Here is a 10,393-nt window from a genome sequence, read left to right on the forward strand (position 1 = left end):
CAGTCATCAGTGTTTCCCATAAGAATAGGAAGCCTCATGTGATTTGAATTCCAGGGAATTTCCTGACCTTATCAAAAATAAATAAAAGTTTATAGCTCAGTATAGGTTGTAGAACAGGATTCAGCATCCATGAGTAGAAGGCACTAGTGAGGGTGTTAGCTTTCATCTACCTGAATGTCAACCAGTGTTACTTTGGAGAGGACTAGTCTACCTTCTTCTGCACATTTGCACCTTTATAGGATATACAGCCATCTGTGATTCTTTGTAGCTGTGATCCTTGAACACTGAGTACTCTATTATACTGGCATGCTCAAAATTACTGATATTTCAATATGTTGTCCAGGAAATTGTTTATGCCTGATATAAAAGCATCAAACCATTGTGATTCACAACAGCAGAAATCACGTGGACTTCTCTTGTCCACCTCTTCTTGGTCTTGGATTTTCAGATTTCTGACTTCACTGACAGAGTTGGATTCATCTGATTGCTCTAACTCAGAACACAGCTTGAAGCACTAAAAGGGAGACAGGGTTCTGTCCAATGTGTCATTTATTTTTTCACCATTGTGATATAACATATTGACATCTGGAAATAGGGAAGCTCAACAGAGAAATGTTTCTATCAGATCTGATCTGTAAGGAATGTTTTATGATTAATAACTTAAGTGGAAGCACAAAGACCACTGTGCATTATGACACCCCTGGGTAGGCTAAGCAAGAAATGAGGAACAAAGCAATAGTCAACATTTCTCTTCTTTAGTTCATGCTGTGACTTCCTCATTGACATGTGGCAATTGGAAAATGTAAGTCAAATACGTCCTTTCCACCTCAAGCTGCTGAGGACATTGTGATCGATATCATAATAGAAAACAAACTGGCATAAGTAAAAGTGCAATCAAAGTCACATTTCAAGCAATGTGGCAGTCATAACAGAAATACCAAAAGAAGAAATATGAGTAATTTCAATGTGTGAATACAGTCATACATTGTTTACTAAGTATATTAACTTTGATTACTAAATTTTGGAGTAGAGAAAGGATATAGTACTCTAAGTATCTCAATTGAATCAAGCTGCCTCATCACTGAACATATTACTGACTACAGAAACATTGGGCAACATTTGAAGGTTCTCCTTACCTATTCACTCATCCAGTTACCTAGTTTTCTTTCAGTTTGCTGACTCTTTCTTACTTTCTTTCTTTTTTAATTCCTCTCTTTCATTTCTTACTTTGGTGTGTAGGTATGAAAATTTTTAAAATACAGAAAAAAGACCTTGAGATAAATCTACAATAAATAGCTGTAGTGGTTAGATTCCAGTGATTGTGACAAAGATACCCATGAGGACAACTCAAAGACAGAAAGAGATCAGAGGTTCAGTAGGTCCAGTCAAATATTATGCTAATGCAGAAACACAACCCCACTGTGGAGTGTTATCTTTGAACATTATAAACTCTGTGCAGGGGTGACTTGAGGTGGCACTCTTGGTGACATGCTTGGCAGGCCAAGTAAGGAGGAAGCATACCTCCTCTATCAGTAGAATGCCCTGCTAATAGTCAGTCTTTGAGTACACAGTAGTGCACTGTAGTTCACTCGCTATGATTAGGTTGTGTTTTTTTCTCCTGATGAAGTGTTTTTATATATTATATTACAGCTAAAGTTATTTCCAAAATACCAGGCTTTTTGTTTAGATTAACTAGGGCACAAAACTCTTGAAATAATTTGTATCAAAGTTGGTAGTTTCTGTAACTATTTCAAGTATGAGAACCTAGCTTAGATTGTATTTTGGGTATTATCAGAGAGCACTAGTTTTGCAATAAAGTATGCAGTTGTATCTTTTATTCTGCATCCCTTGTGTTCTTTTTTCTGTGGTACTACCCAGGGTCATCCATAACCGAGGTAGTTGGGGAAGGGACCCCAACTATTGGTGCCTGAAACAGAGACCCTGAAAGAATGTCAGGAGTGTCAAATAATAAGAAACATAATTACAAGGTAATGGGACAAGATAACTTTTCTCTGTTTCTGTCTATGCCTAAGAATTTGCTGGATACTCATGACACCCACATATCTATATCAGACTTAGAGATGTGTCTTGAAACTATCAAGGAATATAATCCTTGGTAGCCCACAGATGACAATTTAATGAATATGAAAAATTGGGTTTGGGTTCATATAAATGTGGAGAGGAGGCTGCTAACTCAAGGACAGGAAGGACCTTGTGGGCAGATACTGACTGATCATCTGTGCTGTGCTTTGTTCTGCTTTTGTATTTAAGGAAGTTCTGAAATAAACCCTGGGCTGTTTGGCTGCTTCAGCACGACTGAACACACCTCCCGATTCTCTCCTGTCTTCTGTTCCTTCTGACTTAAATTTGGCCTCAAGGATCCCCTATCCAGGAACCCTAGCTGACCTCGTAGGAGCAGTTCTTATAGGTGACATCCAGCTGTGCAGCTTTCTCGGTAGGGGTGTCTTCATAGGGAAACCACAAATATCCAAGGGTGCTCTGAGGTGTATTAAGGATATCCCGGGAGCAACAACAGTTGCACATGAAAATATAAAAAAGAGGTTAGCTGCAAAGCATGAAAAACAAGTAAGAAGTAACTCGAGTATAAGTGTAAAATAATAGTAAAATAAGAAGTAATTGTATATAATTTTTAAAAAGCTAAATATAGTCCAGGAAAATAGCAAACAGGTGTTTGTGCATTACTTATAGATATTTTAAATGTCAGGGGTACTAAGGAAGGACAAGAATTGCTTCAGTTTTTGAAATGTATAAAAGATGTGTGCTCCCGGTTTCCTCCAGAATGAACTATAAATCTAGAGCTTTAAAAAGGTTTATGTGAATGAAGGAGTGCATATGTTCTTGGTCTGTGTTTTGACTTTTACTACATGGCTGTTTTATGTGATTATATTTCTAAAACTGTAAGGTGGTACCAGGACGTGCTTGTCTGTCATTACTGTACATGTTTTGTCTATTCACCTTCTTTTTAATAATGAAAGTGATGAGGCAGTTAATCTCTGCCCTTAGCCTGCTGTGAATTTTTATTGGATCAGTTCCAGAACTTTGAGTCCCAAAAGAAAAGCTTCTGTAAGGAGACGCATGACACTGACCACCTTCCTTTGCTGTTCTCTGGCCCACAGCCTGTCAGCAGTTGCAGCAGGAGGCAAAGGGTGCATGCTCATGCTCACGTGGGCAGAGATCCTACAGAGAGATATTCTCATGCAAATGGGTCAGCAACAAAAATTGTCTGCTTGCAGTTAAAGACCTGCAGGAATGTGAAACAAAAAATCTTTAATTGTGGCCAGAGATGTTAAAAGTCATCCATAACATCTGGGATGAGCTCAACTCTCATAAAAGTTTCCAAACGAAAGTAATAATTGTATGTCGGCACAACTCGAGGAGTTTTTGAAGCATTCCAGTTAAAGAATGTCTTCACACAAATTTCCAATCAAGAGATTTATTTGAGAGGGAAGAAACCAAAAGCATAAATACCCCTGCCAGTGTGGAATGGGGCAGCTGCATACTAAATTTGCATATGGCTCATATAGGTTTCCTTAAGTCATGGTGCATCAAAGGAGATATTGAAGGAGGAAATTTGTTAGATTTTAATCCCTGATTCTGAACAAGCTTTTATACTGAGTGATCGGTTACACTTGTGTTGACTTGGAGAAGGGTAGAGTGTGGGCTTTATTTATTTGGCTGTGTTTTGAGAGTGTGTTTCTTTCACTGGGAGATATTATTTCTTTACGCAGTTCTAGATTCAGAGAAGAAGTGTTTACTTTTGGCTCTGCTTTCAGGTTGGAGGTGTGTTTCTTTGAATAGTCTTTTCTCCAACCCATAAAGCTCAAAAAAAGTTTTCTCCATTAGTTTGCTGGTTCAAGCAAAATAAAAAGAGATATTATAGCCCTTGACAGATTTATATGCTATCCATTTTTTTCTACACAATAACTGCTGCTGGTTTACTGACTGTATGTCTGTTGACTTAAAATCTTTTAAAAAATAAGGTATAATAAGCCCTCAGTTCTTTCCACAGACCCAAATTATTAGGGTAATATGCATAAGCTTTATCAGATTGATTACACACAAAAGTCTTATTCCTGTATGAAGTACAAAACATTGAAACATTAAATTCACTTATAGAGTTTTACTATAGTACGGTTTATCTCATGGTTTTGCAGAATACACACACTTAATTCAGAGTTTTTCTACAAGATGGTTTATTTTATGTATTTGCAGATGATTGTGACAAAGGATTCACCACAGGTTCCATTCACTGCTATCTCTCCAGTCTGTGTTTTTTATGCATTTGAAGATGAATAAGATGTAAAAAAGTCATTCTTACACACATATATGTTTATAAAGTTTCCCTGCACTGTGTGTTCTTTTTTTACCATGAAGAGTACAATGGTCTCCAAAGGCCTAACCACACTGACTACATTCCTAGAGGTTCTCTCTACTCTGTGATCTTTTGTACATTTGAAGATGACTGTGTTTTGCAAAGGCCTTACCAAAATGTTTACAATCATACAGTTTCTCTCTAGAATGTGTAGTTTATGCAATTGAAGATGACTGCATCTTACAATGGCCTTATGACACTGATTACATTCATGGTGTTTATATCCAGTATGCATTCTTCTATGCAGTTGAAGACTACTGTGACGCACAAATGCCTCACAAAACTGATTACATTCATAGGGTTTCCTTCTCTCCAGTATGTTTTCTTTTATGCAATTGAAGACTATTTTGATATGCAAAGGATTTACCACATTGATTACATTCATAGGGTTTCTCTCTAGTATATGTTCTTTTATGCAATTGAAGATGACTGAGACATGCAAAGGCCTTACCACAAGGACTACATTCATAGGGTTTCTCTCCAGTATGTGTTCTTTTATGGTTTTGAAGATTACTGTGCTGGGCAAAGACCTTACCACACTGATTAAATTCATAGGGTTTCTCTCCAGTATGTGTTCTTTTATGCTTTTGAAGCTCACTGTGACTTGCAAAGGCCTTACCACACTGATTACATTCATAGGGTTTCTCTCCAGCATGTGTTCTTTTATGGCTTTTCAGATTACTGTGACCTGCAAAGGCCTTACCACACTGATTACATTCATAGGGTTTCTCTCCAGTATGTGTTCGTTTTTTATATAAATTTATTTATTTATTTATTATGTATACTATATTCTGTCTGTTTGTCTGCCTGCAGGCCAGAAGAGGGCATCAGATCTCATTTCAGATGGTTGTAAGCCACCATGTGGTTGCTGGGAATTGAACTCAGGACCTTTGGAAAAGCAGGCAATGCTCTTAACTGCTGAGCCATCTGTCTAGCCCCCCGTATGTGTTCTTTTTTTGGCTTTTCAGATTACTGTGAGCTGCAAAGGCCTTACCCTACTGATTACATTCATAGGGTTTCTCTCCAGTATGTGTTCTTTTATGGCTTGTCAGATTACTGTGAGCTGCAAAGGCCTTACCACACTGATTACATTCATAGGGTTTCTCTCCAGTATGTGTTCTTTTATGCTTTTGAAGCTCACTGTGATTTGCAAAGGCCTTACCACACTGATTACACTCATAAGGTTTCTCTCCAGTATGCATTCTTTTATGCAATTGAAGACTACTGTGACATGCAAAGGCCTTACCACACTGATTACATTCATAGGGTTTCTTTCCAGTATGTATTGTTTTATGCTTTTGAAGAGCACAGTTTTCAGCAAAGGCCTTACCACACTGATTACATTCATAGGGTTTCTTTCCAGTATGTGTTTTTTTTCTGATTTTAAAGATTACTCTGATCTGCAGAGGCCTTAACACACTGAATATATTTATAGGATTTCTCTCCAGTATGCATTCTTTTATGCCTGTGAAGATCAGTTTGACATGCATATGCATTACTACACTGATTATATTCATAGGGTTTCTCTCCAGTATGCATTCTTTTATTTTTATTTTTTTTGGTTTTCCGAGAGTATGTATTCTTTTATGACTTTGATGAGTTTCATAAACAACAAAGTCTTTATCATCTTTACTGTATTCATTGGATTTTTTCCAGTGTGTTTTCTTTTAAGCATTTGAATATGACAATGATAAGCAAAGGCTTTACCACACTGCTTACTTTTAGAGCTTTTTTGCCCAGCTTTCTCCTTTGTTGTCACCTCTCCTGGCGCCAGCCGGATGAGCCTGTATGGTATCCAGATGGGGAAGTTGGCATCCTGTGGAAACACACAAGCATACCCTCGTCCCGATGTTATTAGGATGTCTGGTCCCCTTCATTGACCAGACAGCTAATCTTTCCATAGGACTTTTGACAGGAAAGAATTAAACTCACAGGTCCAATGCACCATTGCAGGTGTCAATCCTTTATCATTAGTATTTAAGTGATGTAATACAAATAAGGTATGTGATAATAAATGATAAGGAGCAAAATATTCATGTGCTCTCTGTAGCCTTTCAATCTGCAATTTTAATGTTTGATGTGTTTTTTCAATAATTGCCTTGCCCTGGGGATTATATGGGATGCCTGTAGTATGTACAATGTGCCATTGTGCACAAAAAGTTTCAAAATCTTTAGAAACATAAGCAGGACCATTACCTTATTTTACCTGTGAAGGCATTCCCATGATCTGAAAACATAAAGTGAGATGTTGAATAACATCTTTAACAGCTTCTCCTATGCGTGCTGAGGCAACTATGTAATGAGAAAAAGTATCAACAGTCATATGTATATAGCATAACCTTCCAAAGGAGGGTGCATGTGTTACATCCATTTGGCACAGCACATTAGGTTTTAATCCTCTGGGGTTGATTCCCATTTTTAAGGGATTATGTACAGAAGGGCATTGCTGACATTGTTTAACAATGTGTCTTGCTTGTTCCCTAGTAATTTTAAACATTCTTCTTAAAGCCAATGCATTTTGATGATGCACAGCGTGATTCTCTTGAGCTTCTTGTATTGTAAATGCACTTTCTTGTGTATAAAAATCAGCCATAGCATTGCCATGAGCTAAAGGCCCAGGCAGATTATTATGTCCTCGAATGTGTCCTATAAAAAATTTCTGAGTCCTCTGATGAATTAACTGCTGTAACTCTTGCAACAAGGGGAGAATAGGGGATCTTCCAGACAATAGAGCTGTCTCTATTGCTGGAAAAAGTGTAACCACATACTTAGAATCTGATTATAAATTAAATGTCTGGGGGAATTTTTCGAGGGCTAAAATTACAGCTCGAATTTCTGCTTGCTGTGCAGATGACCTGGTTCCTGTTTCCACATGCATAGCACCTTCATGTGTGAAAACCATAGCCCTTTCTGAGGAAGAACTGTCTGTAAAAATATAGAGGGCCCTGTCTTGGGGCTCAGAAGAGACTCTGACAGGAAAAATGACCTCCACATGCTTAGCAAATTCCACCAAAGGATGTCTGGGAAAATGATATGATATCTGTCCCATAAAACCTTGCAGGGACAATATCCAGTCCTCATTATGTTGCATCAATTGATCTATTTGATTTTTAGTGTATGGTGTCATAATAATTTTTGGTTCATAGCCAAACATTTCTCTGGATCTTTGTCTTCCTTTACTAATAAGTAAGGAGTACATATAAGGATAATCAGCTAACATTTTTGACTGTGTGTGTGGTGAATGTAACCATTCCAATATTCCCTGTTGCCATAGACATGCTGTAGGGGTATAGGATGTTGCGAAAATTAACAAGGACCATGGTAAGGAATAATCAATCTGTTTTACCCTGGCCTTAGCTAAGGCTTCTAATTAACTTTCAAACTGGCTTGACCCCTCCCTTAAGGAGCCCTTGCTCAAATGAAAAATCTAGGTGTCTCCCTAGCTTTTTTCACAATGATATTGAGAGATTCCCTGAAATGGTGACCCAGGGTGCAATGGCATCACACTCGTTTAGAAATTTCTTTCAAGTATTTTGTCTTATCTCTAGATTCCTTAAACATAGCAGCTCATTAAGACCCAAAAAATTGGGTGTGATTGATTAGCACCCATATTTGATTTATATTTCTTTTACTTTTGTTTCGTCAACTTGCAAAACTGCTCTTCATTCATTCCTTATCTACAGAATGAGCAATAAATGTCCTGCTTTGATAGCAGCTGCTCCCCTTTTATTTCCAGGGAAGAGCAATGAACCCCCGCTCTGCTGCAGTTGTCTTCTCTCTATATAACGAGAAGATCACTTAATTAACCCTGTTTTAGTCACAGTTGCTTTCTCTTTATTTACAGAGAGAGCTATTAATTAATCCTGCTTTAATAGCAGTCTCTTTCCCTTTATTTATAGGGAAAGCAATTATTTAACCCTACTTTAGTTGTAGGATTCCCATTCACCTGGGAACTATTACCCCTGCTTTGGTCACAGGATCCCCAGCTTACCTGAGGACTATTCCCCCTGCTGTAGTCGCAGGATACCCAGCTTACCTGAAGAATATTCCCCCTGCTGTAGTCCATGGTCTGGACCAGGTCCTGACAGCAGGTGTTGCACTGGGGGTCATCTTATCCAGTGGTCAGCATCGTTGTTATCCAGATGGAGACATCTTGGTGTCCCATAAACTTCTTTGGATACCTTAGGTCACTGTTAGGATCTCAGAGTCTCTGTCTGATATAAGCTTTATTAAACTTTATTTTAAATTCCATTTTGTATAGATTTTTGAAGTATTTAGGGCTGTCCAGGTATTTCTGATTAGGCAGACTTTATTATTTTAAATTATTTGTTTTAAGCTTTAAAACATATATAGGGGACTACATAAGGCTTATCCCTGTACTTATATCAGTACTTTTAAAAATTAATTATTAATTTATATTTTTAACAAACCAGAAGTATATACCATATTTTTGTTAGAGTGAACCTTTAAATTAATCATTTTCAGTAAAGACAATGAGGCTAAAATCTAAACATTAACAATATGAAACATTTTATATGTATTTGTGTTTTTCTTTGTAACTGTTAGTGCCAGCTATTCCCGGTGGTAACTGACTTTCTTGTATATCAATAAAAAACAGCATAAAACAGTTTTAACATTATTTGTATCAAAAAGACATCCAAATTTTTTGTAAACCTGAATCTAATGACCAGCACTCAGAGAAAAATTACAAGTACAAAACTTATAATTACCAAAAATTAATTTTTTAATAAAACAAGCAAACATAAAAGAAATAACCATGACCCTTTTACAAGACAAATAGAGCCTATTAAAACCAGAATTAACCATTAAACATTTAAATAAAAGAAATTACAGCAAACATCTTTTGGCCTCTTATTACCTTTTGTGACATTTTATATACCTTTTGTAATTTTTAGGTTTGACTCCTTTTTTAATCTTTGTTTTATTGGTTAAGCCAGACATTTTTAAACAAACCTCTTTTATTATTTTTACTTATTATTACTATTATTATTTTAGTTTTTTCCTTTTTTAGACAATATGGATGTCTCTATTTAGACAATTGCAAATTTTTATCAAAGTCCTTTTTGTGATTTTATCCAGCAAAATATTGCATCTTTAACATTTATTCTAAAATTAATGTTTTTTAAAGTTATAGGTTGGTAAAATTTAAAACTTTTTATAAGCAGTATTAGGGCAGGCAAGAATTTAGAGAGAAAATTGCTGGCCAGCAGAAGAGACCTTGAGTGTTATCACAGTGAAGAACTTAGCTCAGAAAAGAAAAGAGGCATAGAGAGTGTCTTTAGCTGCTAATGCATTTTTAAAAAATTTTTTTGTTCACTTTTCTTTGATCATAATTTTAGACTTTTGTTTTATATTTTTATATTTGTCTGGTTTTTATTTTTATTTTTATGTTTATTTTTATCTTTGTCTAAGATCGTTCCATTCTTATGGAACTTGGACTTACATTCATTTTTCCAGTGCTTCCCCTTTTTGCACTGAGGACAAAGTCCTGGAGTTCCTCTTTGCCCTGTTCCTTTGGGTCTCTTGTTGTCTTTCTGCAGATGCCCTGGTTTAGCACAATTATAACAAGTGGGAGATGAGCAGTCTCTTACACCTCCTCCATATGTCTTTTTGACATTGGCGCTGAATTTTCGACCCTTCATAGCTCCAGCATAAGCCATTTCTTGGACTATTGCTGGTGAAGCATCCAGACATGCCTTTTTCGTCATGGACTGCCCCATGGTTTCCTGTGATTTCTTACTCTTGACCAATGATCCTTTACCGGCGGAACTTCAGTTCCCTGGTAAGAGCCGTTCCTAAAAACTAATAAAAGGAAAAAAAAGAAAAGAGAAAGATTATTTGTCCTTCAAGTCCCTGTTCAGGTGCCACCTGCCATGGACCGGCCCAGGGGAGCCACTCAAACCGTGGGAGAATCAGGGCGTAGGCTCAGAAGAATTCAGGAATCGGCGAAGAAATGACAGACAGACACATTCAATGTGG

At 37.0% G+C, this 10,393-nt stretch overlaps 1 pseudogene; it reads right to left on the reverse strand.

The window, feature by feature from the left end:
- Window positions 1–4,335: 4,335 nt before the first annotated feature.
- LOC148117053 (uncharacterized) lies at window positions 4,336–10,134 on the reverse strand (annotated as a pseudogene).
- Window positions 10,135–10,393: the final 259 nt, after the last annotated feature.

This window comes from Myodes glareolus, unplaced genomic scaffold, assembly GCF_982192425.1.
Source record: "Myodes glareolus unplaced genomic scaffold, mMyoGla1.1 HAP1_SCAFFOLD_127, whole genome shotgun sequence".
NCBI lineage: Eukaryota > Metazoa > Chordata > Mammalia > Rodentia > Cricetidae > Myodes > Myodes glareolus.